At 51.1% G+C, this 18,872-nt stretch overlaps 1 long non-coding RNA gene and 1 pseudogene across 1 annotated transcript; both read left to right on the top strand.

Annotated features, from left to right (window-relative positions):
- The first annotated feature begins 935 nt into the window (after nucleotides 1-935).
- Nucleotides 936-7,154, top strand: LOC119111865 (uncharacterized). The gene is made up of 3 exons (XR_005095633.1): nucleotides 936-1,241; nucleotides 6,217-6,291; nucleotides 7,123-7,154. It is a non-coding gene; the product is annotated as an uncharacterized LOC119111865 (long non-coding RNA).
- Nucleotides 7,155-7,160: 6 nt separating this feature from the next.
- LOC119111725 (lactadherin-like) lies at nucleotides 7,161-17,607 on the top strand (annotated as a pseudogene).
- Nucleotides 17,608-18,872: the final 1,265 nt, after the last annotated feature.

Here is an 18,872-nt window from a genome sequence, read left to right as displayed (position 1 = left end):
GTCTGCTTGGCTCGCCACCCGCGTGTCTAGCAAGGCTGTGATAGTCAATTGTCCGCGGGAGAACTGACTTTTTCTGAACTTTGCGACGCGTGCCCCATTGATACTCAGTTTAGCTTTGCTGAAAGGACAGCGTACTAAGTGTAGTAGGCTCATCGGATGCATTGCAACTGATCCATGCGTCACTCAGTCACTGACACGTCTGGGATGTCCACACCAAACTATGGACGCGCCAGAATAAAATTGCTTACTTATATCTCACTGAAAATGACTACATGGAACAGGGCTTCCAGGCAAGCTAACATGGGCCTGAGACAGCTGAGGCATGCTATGCTACATTAGTAAATATATAAGATGCCTTCTGCGCTTGCGCGTAACATCATCAAGTACTCCAGCTTCCGTGGTTGGGGCCCAACTGGTAATATGTTTCCCACAGTGTGCTGGGCTTAATGCTCTCATAACTATAATGTGCTGACATGAAAACGTGAAAAATGCTAAAATTTGCCTCTTATCGAGCGTTAAACACGTCTCACGCTGCTTGAGGCCGGTCCGCATCGGGCAATTAAAATTATTATTCGGGTCTAAACTACATAATAACCACAACGTTTAATTAGCAAGATACAATTTGTTACGAACACCTGTCACCTCTAACCACTCTTCAGCACGCAAGAATCTGTTTTTAATGCAATCAAACTGCAAGTTTCTAAGGGCTTGTCGTCCCGGATTAATTTTGAAATGATATCGTTCACCGTCCCTGTTCGTGACCTGATAGCCGGTGTTTCTGCTAGCTTCCCTGTCAGCACGTTGTACTGGGATTCCGCAGTCTAGTTTCCGTTGGCCTGATTGGCCAGAGTGCGGGGGGCGCGGCCGGCAGAGGGCGAGAGCGGGCCGCTCAGGCCGGCCCCCGTCTCGGACCTCAGTCTACTCCGGACGCCGTCAGGGGGCGGACAGCAGACAGCGGACGGCCGGGCCGTACACGGAGGCGACGGGCGGCGCCAACCGCGTGACTGCGTGCTGTCTCCAGCGGCACCGGCGGACGCGGCGGCCGTCATCGTGTGTGACGCGTCGACTGACGGGGCCTCTGGCACCGGACGGGGGTCGGCGAGCGGTCTGTGAGCGGCCGATGCGGCGCCATGTGAGCGGTGAGGCCCGCCAGTGACGCCCGCGGACAAACAGTGACGAGCGACAGCGGCCCGCGTATGGAGAGTCAGCTGTAGACAAACACACAGCCTCGTTGATTACAGGTGAGCTCGACAGGGGCAAATATTCCGCGGGCTTCGGAGGTAGCAATGGCTTGTTCACTTATTGGCACACATCTAAATAAATAAATATTACTCCATCGTCTCCTGGCATTTATACCAAGACCTTCGTTTCTAAGTCGTCCTCTGGTTTCAAAGGAAGCTGATGTTTGGTTGGAAAGTGCAGAACGCTTTTTAGAACAGACAGCTAATCGGAGGTGTGGGTTAACTATTTATCCAATAATTTGACTGAACGGTAGGCGCGCTGGTTCCAACTAATAGCATTCTTGGAAACCGCATAAATTATATCAAAAGTGTTTAAGGGCAAACGTTAAAAGATGGGAAGATGACAAACCCTGATGTTCAAGACAAACCGATTTGACCCTTCATTAATCAGATATACGAAGAACACGTACGGTGCACGGTTGTTCTACGCGGAAAACAAGCCAACCACCGCCGTCGAGGCTGCGTTGAGCACCTTGCCCCCGAATTCCTGCTTTCGGATTGCAGTTGCGTCGGCCCCAATCCGCAAGCCAGCAGCCAAACCGGCACCTAATCACGCGGACAGATCGGTGTCGACACGGGTGCTGGCGCCGGGGGCCGATACGGGCCGGGCGTGCACTCGCGCGCCGCACGCACGCGACCCCCGCACCCGCTGGACGCGTCCACCGCCGGCGGTGACCGGAACTCCCGCGGTGACCACGGCACTCGCCGGGACGCGTCCACTGCCGGCAGTGACCGCGGCTCCTGGCCGCGACACCCGCACCCGCCGAGACGCGTCCACTACCGGCGGTAACCGGGGCTTGAACGTGCCAGCGCTGGCGGTCACTGTGGCTCCTGCGGCGACGAGGCACCGGACGTGTTCGTCCCGGCCTGAGGGCGACCAGCCGGCTTGACAGCAGCGGTTCACCCCCGCAATTGACCTGTCATCGACCTGAGGCCAGGCCGCGGTCGCACCGCGGCGACAAGTAGAGCGGGGTTGACAGCCCGTGACCGAATGACAGAGCTGCCAATTAGGGTGGCGTCGTTTGAGAAAGTGGTTATTTGTGATAGGTGTATGGCTCTAAAAAACATGTCATTATCAAAGCGATGAGAAATGGCACATCAGCAGGACTGATATGCCCTTGGTGGCATTTTGTTCGTTTCCTGCGTGAACGGCATATTAGTGGGCATCTGCCACAGCAGTCATATCTCCTTTGCATGACAATGATATCCAACGTTGTGTCTCATTTGAATACAGCTCTTCCATTTTGTTGGGCTTTTCCAAAGGCTAGACAGAGAAAAACGGAATCAAATATATGTAATTAGTTTAATCGTCGTCGCCCTCTTTCTCGGGTATGGTACATACCGTATGCTGATAGGATACAAAAAGCAGAACATTTTTTCGCAGTCTGTCAACAGTAAGACAACCAGCTGCGATACAGCTTGCTGGACCAAATTTCGCTGTTCACTGGCTGTATGTCTGCATGAAGTAAATCGTGGCCATATTTTATGCTACGGGGCTACATAAAGTGGCGTGCAAAGCAGGCTTTAATGCTGTTTATGTGTCATAACTCCCAGAATGAATCAACAAGCTGTTCAAGCTATGGCGTAAACATTTTGCGGCCTGAATGCCTTTGTCATACGGGATCTGTCACCTGTTCACTTATTTCAAACATCCCCACACTGTCACTTACTTGTCGCCCGAGCTGCTGAGCTGCTGAGCTCCTGAGCGCAGCCTCAGCATCCGACCGCGGCCCAGACGCCACGTGAGGAATCCCGCCCCAGTCGAGTCGCGGAAGCCATAAGGCGTGGAAAGCTGTGGCACGCCGGCGGCCTGCCCCCTACGTGCCGTGCGAGCGGGCCGCCCTGCTCCCGACGCCGGCGGCCGCGAGCCGGCGGTGTCAGCTGACTGCCGAGCCTTATGCCGCGCTCTCAAGGGCCCGCAGGCAGGAAAGGGAGCACGCTGCGCACAACGGCCAACGATAGCCAGCTGTAGGTCATGGTAAACAACGTTCCATTATTTTTTAATGGAATATTTATGCTTAATCTAGCATACCTGAGCCATAGGATTTTTGAGAAGTTCACAACCAGCTTATAGAAGTGCAATGCGACTTAATATTAGAGGCGAAGCTTCCGCTTCCGCGCGGCGGTGCCCCACGCGGAAGGACAAAGCAAGAAAGCGTCCGCAAGTGAAGGATGGAATGCGGTTCGGCCCATTGCCGTCCGGCCGTCGCTGCGGCCGACGCTCCGGCCGGCCCCGGCCTGCTCGTGGTCACTGCTGAGTCTGGGCAAAGGCCACCACCAGTCGAATAAACAGGAGCCCTGACACTGCCGGGGCGTGCACCTGCCCGACCGCGCCCCAGTGCCGGCGGCGCACGGCGAAGCCTCGCGAATTCGGGGAGCGGTCAGAGAATGGACTGCGGGCTGAACTAGGATCACTCTGGCACGAACATGCCATGTCCAGCAATGCTCCTGTGCTGCGTCCTGCCGTCGCGCCGGTGGAGGGAGCGGTCGGGGCGGCGTGGACCTGCTGGGGCCCCGCCGGCGGGCCGCCGGGCGGCCGGGTGCGGGTCGAGTCGCCGCCACATCACAGGGCCGCAGCGCCGGCCCCACCTCCGACGCTAACCGGCCATTAACACAAAATTACACCGATCTGCGGCCGGGAACGAGCGAAACAGGCGGACTCGGGGATAAAAGCACGCTGGAAGCGGCGCCAAAAATGGCGAGTGTGACGCCGGGGCCATGAAACACCTCACGCAAATTGCCACGTGCAAATTGGAAACGTGCCTTAAACAGGTAAGCGTGGGCCCGGGAAGGCTTCACAATCCGGTCGCGATTTCCGCGAGCCGACAAGCAGGCAGCTTGGGCTGTGTTAATACCTCGGTGGCGTCTGCGATCAGACTTCCTGGGATGTTTATCCTTACTAATGTAGGTGCCGACGATGAAACGTCCTGCGTGCTGCGTTGTACGTTAACGCCATCACTTCGGACTGCGAGTATCCGTACAGCTGGTGTCCGGATGGGCCCGACTCACACACCGTGCGCAATATCCGGACCGGGAGCGGCGGGTGATGAGGGGCCGACTCTCAGCGCAGCTCCTGTTCAGCGCGCAAGCTGCACGCAGCCGTCAGCGGCGGCACTCAAATCAACCTCGGCCCATCACAGTCGATAAATTAACTTGTGGTGCGGTGCGGGCGGTCGCGGCGCCGGCCGCCAGCCCGCTGACGAGCGGGTAATGACGGGTCGTGAGTGTCGCGCGCGCCAGCGGGGACGGCCAGCCGCGGTGATAGGATCAGCGGACGCCGCCGGCCGTCGGTGACTTACGGCCGCGAGGCGGGCCGACCCTAAATTGCGCCGCGATGCCGATCTCGGGGCGTTTCTCACTTGCGTGGCGGGCAACAGACACGGTGGCGGACAGGCCGGCAAATTGGGGACGCCGTACAAACGGAGGCGCTGGGAGATGAGGCTCGTACTTGAATAGGTCGCTTTTGAATAGACACGGCCGGACGGTCGCAAATCAGTTGTGCTGGACAGGTCAGGTCAGCCAGCACTGTTATCATGGCCTGGCCTGGCATGTTTGTGGCCAGTTGTTCAGCCAGTCTCCCACGTAATTTTGGTCTCATGAGACTCAGGTACATGACACCAAATCTACGAATTTACCGCACATCTTAACAGCACGTAGATCTATCTCGCCCCAGTGAAGCTCGAACATCGTCTGAAGAGTTCACAGCGGTCGTGCAGAGCACTGGGGACAGAGGAGCCTCGCTCGGCGCTTGAACTCAACGTTTGTCGAAAAGCACACAGCTGGACTACGTTCCTCGCCCCGGCTGATTCTATCCACCTACAAAGTGCGCGACACTTTCCTCCACCTGGCTAACGAGTGCTCCGTTTAATTGGATCGGACGGCGCTGCAGTGTTTTCCTGATTTCGTTAGTAACGCCGCCCGGACGGCAGCGCGCCGGACCGACACCGCTCACTCCGTGTCAGCCGTTACGAAAGCGAACGTCAGGGCCGATTAGAAGGCGTTCAGATCTCGGGCGGCAGTCAGCTGTCAGGTGGTGGAGTTGTTCTTTGCTCCCTTCAGGCTGTTGGTCCATTCGTATGGTAATGCAAATGGAAATCGGCGGTTTTAGCTGGATTTGTCAAGTAGTGTGGTTGGAATTGTGTTCGTTGCATACGTTTTATTTTCTGCGAAGGCGCTCAACCAAAGTACAATATGATGTATTTGATGGTGTTCTCGGCTGTAGCACTGCGAAAATCATTCGTGTTTTGTTCATATTGTCTCTGTTCAATTGTCGTCAACTTTATATTAGCACATTCCGTAGACTGCCAACTAGATGGATGAGAGTGAAGGTTCCTTACATGGTGATCACCGCACGGCGGGGCCTTACTCATTTATACGTGCAAGCGAGCGCATCATGTAGGCAGGGGACTGGCGCGTGTTGCTCGCCGCAGTGAGCAATCACTGACCGGTCGGGAAGCCGCAGCACCTCTGTTACCAGACGCGGTCGAGGGTTGGGAGCAGACTTTCGATCCGGTTAGTCGATCAAGGGCGTTGTCGGCCCTGCGAGGCTTCGGTCTGCTCACCACGGCGGCTGACGCACGACCAGCAGAGTCCAATGGGGCCGAGACAGCCGGCCTCATGCCTCGCTCGTTCAACATTTGTCTTTAAAGTTAATTTACGCGGTGATAGTCGCTTTGTTACGGAGCAAAGCCAAAGAACTCCGTAACGGTGATGGCCGTTCGCTCAAAGGCGAAAGCACTGCAATTATTTGACGGTAAGATCTTTATGATGTTCTATTTTCAGGGTATTATTTGGCATGTACTACCTCAGACAGGGGGTTGTCACATCTTGCACATGGCGAGCAAGTTGTTCGCAACGTAATCTATTCTTAATTTAGGTTGTGCAGTCTGAACGTGACCGTGAGTCTTGGTATACCTGGTTTCTTGAACTGGTTGGCTCAGTAACATGATCTTTGCTGATGACTGTCTTCTTGCAGGCATGACGCGTATGTGGCATTTGGCATCCGCCTTGGTCCTATGGACCGCCATCGTCTTCCCCCTCACAGTCGACGGTAAGATTTTTGAAGGCAAGTTTGCTGTTTAGGGGCTGAATACAGTGCATGAAGAGCTCACCGCACCAACTCATGACATGTTGGAGCAACGCGGTTGTCTGGCCAGCTGAGAGCTAAGGAGCATGATAGCATGTTTATAGATAACGGCGAACGGTTGTTATCCTTAAGAAACAAGTGCCCTGCGAAGGTTATGAGGGCAACGCTGAAATCAACGTGCACGCATGCATATTTGCATGCAACGTGCATATTTTCTGTGAGGAGAATGTATCTGATATTATATAACGAAAACACGGTGTTTGCATTGTATTGTATGGGGACACGTTTTGTCTTAAAATCTCCCAAACACTGAGGACGAAGATATCATCCACGTACGCCTCAAGAATACTTTCTACTTCTTGCAGATGGTTCTTTTATCTTCGTCATGAAGGGACAGGCTGCAAGTGTTGATTAGCAAGAGGCGTGTCGTTTGGTTTCTTGTTTACCGGACTGCCCACTGGCTTTTGTGTCATAGCTCTAGCTTAGTATTGCATCTGATGGCAAGGAAGTGCCAATCATTTTCCTGGCAAAGTCTCGAGTGATAACAGCTCCCTCCTGGTGAGAGTAACATCTGTACAAATGAGCTGGTTTTTATTGTGTATATCGGGAGAAACGTAATAACAATAAATGGCAGGGTTTCAAAAACATAGAACGCGTGAGGACGGATACGTAACGTTAAAAGGGGTACCTGTTCTAGAAGCGAGCAAAATAGTAATAGTTCCGTGCTGAAGGACGCAAGAGACTGGTGGCATCCTCACGAGCCTCAACCATAACACAGCCGCTCTGATTTCACAGGGTGCTCGGAGCCGCTGGGCCTGATGACGGGGTGGAGGATGCGGTGGCCAGCAGCACCCTCACTCACGGACAAGAACTGCAACACCAAGTACGCCCGGCTGCACGGTCCCAGCGGACGGGCCTGGTGCGCCGGCTACAAGCGCGAGGCCGAGTGGCTACTCATCGACCTCGGCGTCGAGGCCACGGTCAGTGGGGTCAGAGGTCAGGCTACGAGCAGTGGGGTCCGGAGCAGCGGTCAGGCCACGGTCAGTGTGGTCCGGGGTTGAGTCACAGTCAGTGGAGCAGAGCTGATATCCTGAATAACAGGTCCAAGATGAGATAGTCTCATGGATGGTGGCATGAAGGTCATGTCAGGTCAGGGCAGGAGCGTAGTGAATGATCTTTATATCTTGGGTCAGGTTAGGTTACGGCCAGAGGGACCCATTTATACCGGTTTATGATTAGTGGGCTCATGGCCGGATTTTGTTTTGATCAGCTGGGTCAAGGCATGTATTAGCTAGGTGCTTCTTGCTGATATTGGTGACATAATACTTTCAGACACCTGTCACCGATCGATCGATGTCAAACCAGGTGAATGGTGGTGATGTCATGGTGTTAACTTGGATAGGGTGATCGGCATTTGACCACATACTGTCTGATCATGGTAATTCACAGCGAAGGTCCATTCTTCCACATTATATACCTTTGCAGCTAGAGAGTCACCCAAAAATACACCCGGTGCCTTTTTCGATGATTTAGTACCTTTTTGCGCCACTATGACGCACAGATACGCTCGGAAAAATACACACAGACTGACACCCTTTAGTTATGTTGTATGATCAAGGCATATTCAAGTACTTTTGTCATAGTGTTGCGCCTGATTCAGCAGAAACCGCGCAACTTGTGATAACGTGAACGCCTTGCATGTCTGCATTAGAACGCTTATTTTCCGGGTCCGGTATGCTTACGTATGATGCAGTCGGACCTTATTATCACGTTTGTGCCGCATTTGCTGACCACTGGCTTTCTCGTGCAGATTCCAGCGTCATGACCCAGGGACGTGGCGATGGGAAGCAGTGGGTCACCAAGTTTGTTCTGTCGTACAGCGATGACGGCCTTATACATGGAAGTTCACAAACGACATCTACGGAAAAAAAACAGGTATGCAGAAAATAATTTACGAAAAGCACGTGTACGAGTGCGTATGTGTGCGCAATCGTGATAATCATCGCCATATATCAGCATTAGAAGCTCTGCTGGTGGCACTAGCCGGCATTGGTTATGTCAGAGACTGATTGAAAAAATAGATCGAGCCACCATTAAAAAATATTAGGAAAATACTTGAACCACAGTAGGGTTTGTTATTTTTTTAAAACAGTTTTTTTTGCATGTTTGCGTCACGGACACTGCATATGTTCAATATATGCAGTGTATGCATATATTCAATGTATGCAGTGTGATCAGTAGATTATGTGTTTCAATGATAACCTGCTGTTTAAGAACCCCATCGCGCGAAAACAGGAGCTGAAGAAACTCTCTTACTAGCGTTTTAGATAAACTTCACATTTATGAAACGTTGGTTGTCTGTGCTAGCAATTCGTTGCAGCTTTAATAGTCGCGGCTTTAATTATGGCCTCCGCAGACGTTCTCAGCCAACACGGACTCACACTCGCTGCGTCACCTGTACCTGGACGAGCCAATCACAGCTCGGTTCGTGCGCGTCCATGTGATGGAGTGGCATGGCCACCCCAGCATGCGCTTGGAGCTCATCGGCTGCCAAGGTAAGCCATGGCCCATCAGCAGCAGCAAATGTGAAACCTTGTGTGTGTGGCATGTTCGGGTTTGCCTTTAAAATCCATGACAGATTTTCAGCCGGTATAGGCTGCCGACATGCAACGTCTTTAATAGGAATCATGGGCGTAGGAGAACAGGGCGGGGCCAGGGGGGCCATGCCCCCCCCCCCCCCCACTTTCAGGGTGGGGGCCAGCAGTGTTAGCTGGTCGCCCACTTTTCAGATTAAGGGTGCGTTTAGTTTACTTTTGCACCACATTTAGATATACATGCTGATTTACCTAGTTCACCAGTCATCTTCCTCAAGATGCGTCAACTTTTTTGTTTTCTTATTGGCCATCGCTTAGTGTCACAGCCGCAGGCCGACGCCAGGCAGCCTATGGAGGCTGCAACGCCTGGCGTTCAGGCTGTTGTTGCTATGACTTGCGAGCGCGTATGTTCAAAACCATATTACACAGTGTTGTACCAGTAATCAATTCTGACCTGAATCTTGAACATTTTAAGACGGACATGGATTAGCCACGTCAATACAAGCTTAGGACCCCCACTTCGTCTACCATCTACGTTCAGGGGATTCCTCAATATCTCTTAAGAAAACAGAAAAACACGGAACTGGAGCCTGTGTGACAATTATTAGACTACCTTTGACGATCAGAGATGTTGTTGCGCCAAGGAGGGTTCCTGAGCTGATCCGGGGCCAACTGCGCGGGTCAGAAGGCCTCCCGTATCGGGGAGGGGAACAGTGTGATAAAATATATCCTTCCAATGGCCTCCGTATCGACCAGGAGATCCCACCCCGTGTGGCTAGAATGACAGCCAGAAGACGCTTCGCGATGAGACGGAGTGGCCCTTCAGCTCTTGAACGGAACCGGTAATGTGCTCTTGGTGTTCTTCTCAAGGGGTCCCTTGCCCGGAAGGAAATAATAGGCTTCGTTATTGTTGAGTAGAGTGAAGGTCTCATTATTGTTGAAGAGTAGGTCAAAATGAGTTCAAAGAAAACGAACAAGGGCATCCCAAAGGAACAATGTTTGCCTACGAACGTTCATTTTTCAGAATGGATTAGTGAAAAATATACATAAAAGGTGTGAACATGCCCGCGCACAGCCTCGAGAGCAAGGACAGCGATGGTCTGGGTTGCAGCTTCCGTAAAACCGAACGGCGTCGGCCACTGCAAGTGCCACCAGACGGCGGAACGCCGTGTTAATCTGTCTTCTGGACAGACTAATATTTAGAGAAACGCGATGATAGAGAATCTACCTTTACTCTTCCAGTTCCACCACCAGATTCCAGCACCACTTCGCGGTGCTTTAAGGGCCAATCCGTTCTTATCATCAGTCTAAAAATCGCACACGTGAAATATGCGCCCAGACTGCCTTGTAGATGTAAGATTTGATGTCCTGAAGCGTTCAAAGGTACTTCTTTCAGAAGCGTCATCATTTTCGTCCACCCGTTGGCCACGGCTCAGTATTAGCTGTTGAGCCGACGCTGCGCGGCCTACGGAGACTGCAACGCCTGGCGTCGAGCTTTTTGAACTAAGATTTGCGAGTACACATGCTCAAAATTATGTCACGTAGCTTTTATTACCAACCGATTTAAGTTTTTAAAGGTACTTATTTCAGCACCGTAATCATTTTCGTCCACCGGTGGACCATGACGAAAAGTTAGCCACTAAGACTCTCCGATGACTATGGACACTGCGACGCCTGGTGTCGAGGTTTTTATTACGATTGCGAGCGCGCATGTTAAAAATCACGTGATATAAATTGTATCACAAAATGATTCTGACTAAATGTTAAACATTTCCAGACCAGCATGGCTTGGCGATGTTAATACCCAGTGTTGGCCACTCGATCTGCAATCAAAATTTTCACCCTCAAATTTCGATTAAACGTATCAATCTACAGCCTACTTTCCCGATGTCCTCAATGCCCGTAGAACGCAGATAAAATATTACGAAAAGCTTCTGAATTCTATCGGTTTGGAAAGAGTTCATTAAGCCATTGCAAATTAAGGACACCGGTGATTTATTCCATGCAGTCGTTAAACGCCTGATTTCTGCAGGTTATTGATCTGAACACGCGCTCGGGTGGGGGTGAAAATTGATCAAATTGACTCGCCCCCGCCCCCCGAAGGTTTTTCCAGAATGGTTTCTGAACGGCGAGGCGCAACCGCACCATGTTTTGCATAGCTGTAGACCATTGAATAGCCAATCGTTTGGCATCAAAAGCTTGTCCTTTGATTTTGACCTATGGCAGGTCAAAGTCAGGCCATGGTTTCAGCGAATTCGACTTCTAGGGAATCGTTCAATCTGAGGCAACATTGGAGTGGTAGACGAAGCCACACATATCTGAGATCCTTTCTTAAGCAACACAAGTATTACATGAGCAAATTACGTTGACCTAGGGGTAGGTATAAAGGTCAGACCAAGGTCAAAACCGACCTGTTTTATTACTCTAGGGTTTGCTCTATGGGATAGTTTCTGGTGCTCACTTCGAATTTATTGATAGCAGGAACCGCATTATACATCGTCCATGGACTTCTTAGAGGTCAAAATAGGTCATTGACCTAAAATGACGCATGTCAACGTTTTGTTTTTAAAAACATACTGCCTAGCGTAACCTTTCTGGCTTATTCAAATGCAAAACTCAGAGCAGTCTTACATGATTTTTGTCACCATGACCTTCAAAAAGTCAAACAAGGTCACTGACCTGAACTGAACATGTGACCTTGTGCTCAGAAATAGTTATCTAGGTTCTGGGGCCACTTTAGAGACCATCCTGAAACTTGACCTTGTTTGACTTTATTTGCCCCAAAAGTCGTGATCTAGGAACCTCAAACTTTGGCCTAAGTGAGTTCACGCACAGGTCAACACACCCTGTGAATTTTGTGTTTATAGCTCCCTTAGTTCCCGAGATCTCAGGGGGTCAAATTGACCACTGGCCCGAGCAAAAGGTATCTAGCCGGCAACCCAGGCGCGTGTTAAAAATGTAAACAGAATTGATTTGACGGTAGCTTCTGGTTTATGTTCTAGTTACAACGTAAAAGTAACAATAAAACGAAGAAAACCGTGTCCCTTGTGAACAAGTCGATTGTGGCCGGGGATGTTTTTTGTGGCGGCGGGGGGGGATCACCATAAAGGGGGTTTTTGCCAACCTTGTGTTCCTCTTACCAAGGCTCTGGTTACCTCCTGCCAACACACCAGAGCAGATCAAGTCATCTACGTTGAATGACGTGCAAATAAATCTCCATTGGGCCAATTCATACCTAAAGTAGGCAGCTTCCCGGCGACATTTTTTCTGGGGTAGTGTGGTGTAAGGGAAGATAATTCGGAAAAAGCACCGTTGCAGGTGTCCAACACGTGTTTTACATCCCAATTAGTAGCAATGCTGATCCAGAAATTTGCAACAAAGCATCCATGCCATCAGTTCACGGCCGTCAATCGGAGACAGCCGGACCAGGGCAGTGGCCACCGACGGCGGACGGGAGCAGGTCTCAGACAAGGAATATGTGACAGAAGGGCCCTCATTCTGCGGCTTGGTTTTCAAAGGAGAATCTCCAGTTCTATGGGTTTTGTCACTTGATTTTTGGCAGTTTCAAGTTTCCGAACTTGTTTCCGCCTAAAATGGCGTGACAAGTCTTATTTCTTGAAAAGCAGCCAGCGAAATGAAGGCGCATGCAAAATCTGTTGTGCTGTAAGCCATCTCTTCACTTTCAAAATTCTCACCAGCGTATGCTTAGGCCATATTTTGGCATCTATCCTGTGGAGACAGATACCTCCTCATTAACCCAAAATGCCTACCCGCTCATGAAATTTTGACTCCCCAGAAAAGACAACGTTGAAATGGACGAATGATCTTGGGAAGCTGGATAGCCTTATTTGCCGAATGGCATAGATGAGTCAGATAGGCAAGAGTGTGAAACCACTGAGAAACAGTTCTAGATGCATATCTAGCATAGCCGTCATTACATTTGAGTAAAGAATAATAACCTTCATCTCTACTTCACCCTCCTCGGTCATCGGGCTTGTTTTCCAAAAAAAAGTTCCTGAAGTACGCACTGGGCTTGGCCCCCCACTTTTTGAAACGCTCCTACGCCTATGATAGGAATAGTCCAGGAATGAGAAGATATGTTTGATAAAATAGTGCCATTAGATGCGATTAGAATGCTTTATTCGGCATAGTTCACCGTGCGTCTGGAACCGAAATTAAGCTATTAACATCGCTGCATGGTGTAATCTGGTCAAGACATTACACGCCGTAAAGAACCAATAGTTTGCACGCAACATTTCCGAAAATTGCCTTTCATTATGATGAAGAGGAAACACCGTCCCTTGTCTGTGTGCAGAATAATGAGTAGGTTTCTGCGAGAATAGTTTACGCAATTACTCAGCATCCTAGCATGCTGGTCGTGGGGCTTGAACGCACATGTGTACATTGACCGTCAAGTTTATTCACGCACGTTACAAATCTGCGCGTTATCATGGTATGCATGTACTAAACGCTCGGATAATCAAATCAGACAGGCATACAAGGCTGATGTGTGCCTGTCACCTCTCAGCTGTTACCAAGAGATCATGAGCCAGCCGATCAGCCGATCAAGAGCAAACCCAGGGGAGGGGGCAACGGGGCCATGTCCCCCATGGTAGCGAGATGGCTGGGTAGCAAGATACATTCGTGGGTTTCGAAGAAAAGCTGAGCGATTTTTGCAACAGCGAAATTTATTTGAAACCACTGCTTGAGAAAATTTGATCACAAATGAAATGTAAATTTATTTCATAAAAATGATACCTTTTGGCTCTCCCCCTCCCAACTCGGCGTTGCTACCTCGGCCCCTAAGTTGGAGTACTAGATCCGCCTGAGCCAGGTTGAATTGGACGTCCTTTTGCAAAGAGGCGTAGGGAAGCTCTTCCCCAGTCGAAACGACACACCACAACTGATGTAGATTTTGTTGGATAACTGGTATCCCGGTTTCTACACCGTCCAAAGGCCCAGCAGGCATGCAATTGACCAGCGCTCTACTGTGCAATGCTAGCGTGTTTTTAGCTGACTTATGCTCCGGCGCGTGGACGACTCGGTCTTACTTTTTCGTTGTTCCGTCCTTTTGCGGGCTGGTGCTCAGTTCGTTTTCCCGTTTGGACTGTGTGTTGTGTTTGTTGTGTCGTCATCTGAACACTGTTGTCTTTTCTCGTATGTCGTCAGGACCACTGTTTTGTTTTCCCCGAATGTCGTCAGCTTATCACTGTTGTGTCTTCCCAGACGTCGTCAGCTGCCCTCCATTCTGTTCTGGCAGTGTGACGTCACCATTGTCGTGCTCCGTCTCAGAGTGTCGTCAGTTGCCCTCCGTTCTGTTCTGACGGCGTGACGTCACCATTGTTGTTGTGTTCTGTCTCAGAGCGTGGTCAGCTACCCTCCGTTCTGTTCTGACAGCGTGACGTCACCATTGTTGTTGTGTTCTGTCTCAGAGCGTGGTCAGCTGCCCTCCGTTCTGTTCTGGCAGAGTGACGTCACCATTGTCGTGTTCTGTCTCAGAGCGTGGTCAGCTGCCTTCCGTTCTGTTCTGACGGCGCGACGTCACCATTGCTGTTGCGTTCCGTCTCAGAGCGTGGTCAGCTGCCCTCCGTTCTGTTCTTACAGCGTGACGTCACTATGGTCGTGTTCTGTCTCAGAGTGTCGTCAGCTGATCAGCGTGCCACCACACGCCAAGGTGACCGCCTCCAGTTCGCCCGCTGGCGGAGGAGACGATCCTGCCAGCCAGAGGACGGCGTCATCTTCAGTAGCTCAGCCTGGTGCTCCAGGCACAAAAACAGTGAGCAGCGCAGGGCTGGAGGACAAAGTTCCGTGTGTCCAAACCTGGCCTTACTGGCAACGCACAATATCAAACAATTATCTGCATTAACAAGGCCTGTTAAGGGACAGATTTAAGTGTCTTGAGCAGTTGTGAGTTTGCTGGCGCTTCAGACAGATGGACACGACAGGGTTTTATGCCTATTTAGGTAAGACATGACAACTGATTGAGATACAAAGACAAATAATTTTTTTTTATTTCGGCATGCAGATTTATCAGGCAACCAAAACATGGTCTACATATGCATGTGTCCCAAGTAGTTCACCATGTGATCACACGCAGCCCTTACAATGGCTTTTTCTCTTCCCCAAGGAAATCAGTGGCTTCAGTTCGACTTTGGCCCGCCACGCAAGGTGACCGGCATCTTGACCTTGGGCCGCGGAGATGGAAGGAGACAGCGGTACGTCACTCAGTACAGCTTGTCCTACAGCAACAACAGCGTCGTCTGGCACTTCTACAAGGACGACAACCACCTCGACCCAAAGGTCAGCAGAAAACACATGGTATGATCAGCCTCAAAGCACTTTCAAGAATCAGCAACACTTTCATTGTTGTCATTCACTCGAGCCAGAGAGTGTTCCAACGATAGTGATGGGATCTTAACTGGCCTGGCGTCGGTGACCTTTACTGGCCTGGCGTCGGTGATCTTGACCGGTCAGGCGTCGACGATCTTGACTGGTCCGGCGTCGATGATGTTTACTGCCCTGGCGTCGGCGCAGCGTTTACTGTCCTGGTCTTTTCTTCGTTAGGTGTTTGCCGGCAATATGGACAGGGCCACCGAGCGACGCCACTACCTCAACCAGCCGTTTGTGGCCAGCTATATCCGGCTTCACCCTGTTGACTGGCACAAGCAGATTGCTATGAGGGCAGGAGTACTGGGTTGTCCCAATCGAGGTGCCTGTGGCCCCGGCTACATCCGAGTCAACCAGGGGTCACCCTGCCGTGAGTTTGGAACGGGAAAGATTCTAGTTTGAGTTACATGAGTACTTCTGGGCAAGAGCCAATGCTTGTCCGAGTCTAGAACCAGCTAGGACAAGTGAGATCTTTTACATGCTTTCTTCTATTTTTAAATAGACCACGATAACGGAAGTAACACTTAGCTTCATCTACAGACTTGGGTCGGCCACATCACGTTGCAATAAAAGATATTTAAGATGCATTGCAGTGCGACCATCACGGTAACTTTTTACGGGTGTGTGGTCCGAGCTATCTTACTTTTTGCGGGCGTGTGGTCCGAGCTATCTTGGTTTGTCATGGTCTGTTTTGTTCAAAGCGTGTTGACTGCATGTTGCAGTTGAGAACATGGCGTACCAGCGGCCAACCTGGGTAAATGACAAGCGCCAGAGATGGAAGGACTGGACCTACGGCAACTCGAAGCTGGCTGTGGACGGCGACGAGAGTAACCACCTCAACAAGTGCGCCATCCTCGACAACTATTACGTCGACAACCCCGTCTGGATGGTCGATCTGGGACGTCGCAGGAAGATGAACGGGGTGGTGATGGCGCTCTGGGACGGCAAAGGCGAAGGTGAGTGGCACGCTATGGGACGGCGAAGGCGAAGGTGAGTGGTATACCATGGGACGGCGAAGGCCAAGGTAAGTGACACAGTCTGGCGCGAAAAAGATGTGAAGGTGACCGATCAACAATGATGGAGAGCCCTTATCGACGCTTTGACAGCTCGTTGCGTGTGCGGTAGGGAAGACGGAAGTGAGAATGCAAAACGCATGCGGTGAAATGAAGAGAACGTATGCCTTGCAGACGTCAACATAAGGAAAGCTGAACTTCGATGTGCTACCACACGCCAATACACAACTATCGCGATTTTCTCTTTGCCCAACTAACGTTTTGAACATCTACGATGGCCAAGACGGTATTACCGACACGAATTGGCATGTCATAACTTCTGCAAACAGACTTTGGGTTTCAACATCGGATAAGTTTGCTCTGGTGTTGCAGACAATTCAACTCAGTACCGCGACTACGCCCTGAACCTGGATAAGTTGAGCGTCTACGTCAGCAACAAGCAGCACGTGGTCAGCGTAGACGCTAGGTCGGGCAGCAAGTGCGACTACGTCAGTCGAGACAACAGCGCACTGTTCCGGCCCCGTCTGCACGTGCCGTGCCCCAGGGAGCTGCAGGGCCGCTACGTCTACATCAAGGCGTATGGCGTGCCTAACCGCTGGCGCAAGCTCTTCACGGCCATCCTGTGCGAGGTGATGGTGTACTAGAGCCAGAGTGAGCAGTGCCAAACGGGCGGCGCTGGTATGCGTCAGCGCCGACCAAGACTCGAAAACCCGGCTGTCGAGGCTTAAATCAGACGCACTTAGCTTAGCGGAATGCTGCGAACAGGAGTCATCGGCCCTGGAATGGCGACAAGCACGTTGCCGACCTGTGCTTGACTTCAGTGTGACGCGTCTTGTGGCGTCGTGGCCATTCCACGTCTGGTGTATTAGATCAGTGAAACATCATAGCGAACAGCGTCAGTGGAAATACTGGTCATTGTACATCCTCAACATCCCCCTTTACCTCTTATCGCCGCTTTGAATCGATGTCTCTGGGTCGTCCTACGGTGAGCGACCCCTTACGTTTCCCTTCAGTACATGTCTGCATCCCGCGTAATGTATCACCATCGACCCGCTGTCGACGCGGCGGCCATCATGTTCATATTTTACAGCCTCAACATCATGGCATGCTTGCTTGCTGAGATGATGCATAGTTATAGTCACTGGACTTACGATTACGGCCACGGTGAGACTTTTCGGCCGAAGGCGTATGTTGTTGCTTGCCTTGCTACTGGCGCTGTTACTCTTTCCTTGCTCGTTTCACATACCACGCCGTTTCGGCGAAGTAAACGACAACGCTCACACACACGCACGCACGCACGCACACACACACACACACACACACACACACACACACACACACACACACACACACACACACACACACACACACACACACACACACCACACACACACACACACACACACACACACACACACACACACACACACACACACACACACACACACACACACACACACACACACACACACACACACACACACACACACACACACACACACACACACACACACACACACACACACACACACACACACACACACACACACACACACACACACACACACACACACACACACACACACACACACACACACACACACACACACACCACACACACACCACACACACACACACACACACACACACACCACACACACACACACACACACACCACACACACACACCACACACACACACACACACACACACACACACACACACACACACACACACACACGCGCACACACGCACACACGCACACACGCACACACGCACACACGCACACACGCACACACGCACACACACACACACACGCGCACTCCCACGTCGCACGATGCATTGTAAGTCCTTGAAGAAGTCCAGACGTGCTTATTGAGTCCTGACGTGCTCTGTGACGCAGCTTATTCGAGCACAGAAGATACGATGAGTGTAGCGTGTGTTCCCATTCCTCATCGTTAGAAGGCCTGCAAATGACGAAAACGTACATACATAGCCTGACAAATCACGTATAGAATAAAAGAGAGAGAAATGCGAATGGCTGTGTAACTGAGACCAGGAGACTTGATTGAAGAGGCTACAGTAATTGCTTACCTTGGATTCCTATTGGCGCCGCTCCCAGAGATGATGCCAGCAAATCAAATTAAGACCCCCTCTTCCATGCAATCGCATGCACCGACATCTATCGCCATTCTCAACACTCAAGCACGCTCCGTTCCCGCTTTTGGCAACCATCCACCAGCTGCACTTCCTTAACGACAACTTAAGCCGTGTTCTTGGACAAAGAAAGGTGAGAAGTGTTCACAAACTGAATGAAAAAGCAGTCGTGGTAATGGCTAATCAGGTGATGACTGCATTTGGAACGCTCAGCAAGTCTACACCTCACAACTTTTGGGGGACCCGATACCCTCACGTTGCAATTTTCGTCTGTGGCTTTCCTGCCGGTACCGTTGCAAGGTTTGTCTGCTGACTGGCTTGTGTGAACACATCTGCGTTTGCAATGCTGCCCTCGCCAGCGCACTTCCACCTCCGTCGTGCTGCCCTCGCCAGC

The sequence above is a fragment of the Pollicipes pollicipes genome, unplaced genomic scaffold (genome assembly GCF_011947565.3).
Source record: "Pollicipes pollicipes isolate AB1234 unplaced genomic scaffold, Ppol_2.1 Scaffold_7261;HRSCAF=8764_pilon_pilon_pilon, whole genome shotgun sequence".
In the NCBI taxonomy this organism is placed as follows: domain Eukaryota; kingdom Metazoa; phylum Arthropoda; class Thecostraca; order Pollicipedomorpha; family Pollicipedidae; genus Pollicipes; species Pollicipes pollicipes.
This window is presented reverse-complemented; position numbering and strand designations above follow the sequence as displayed.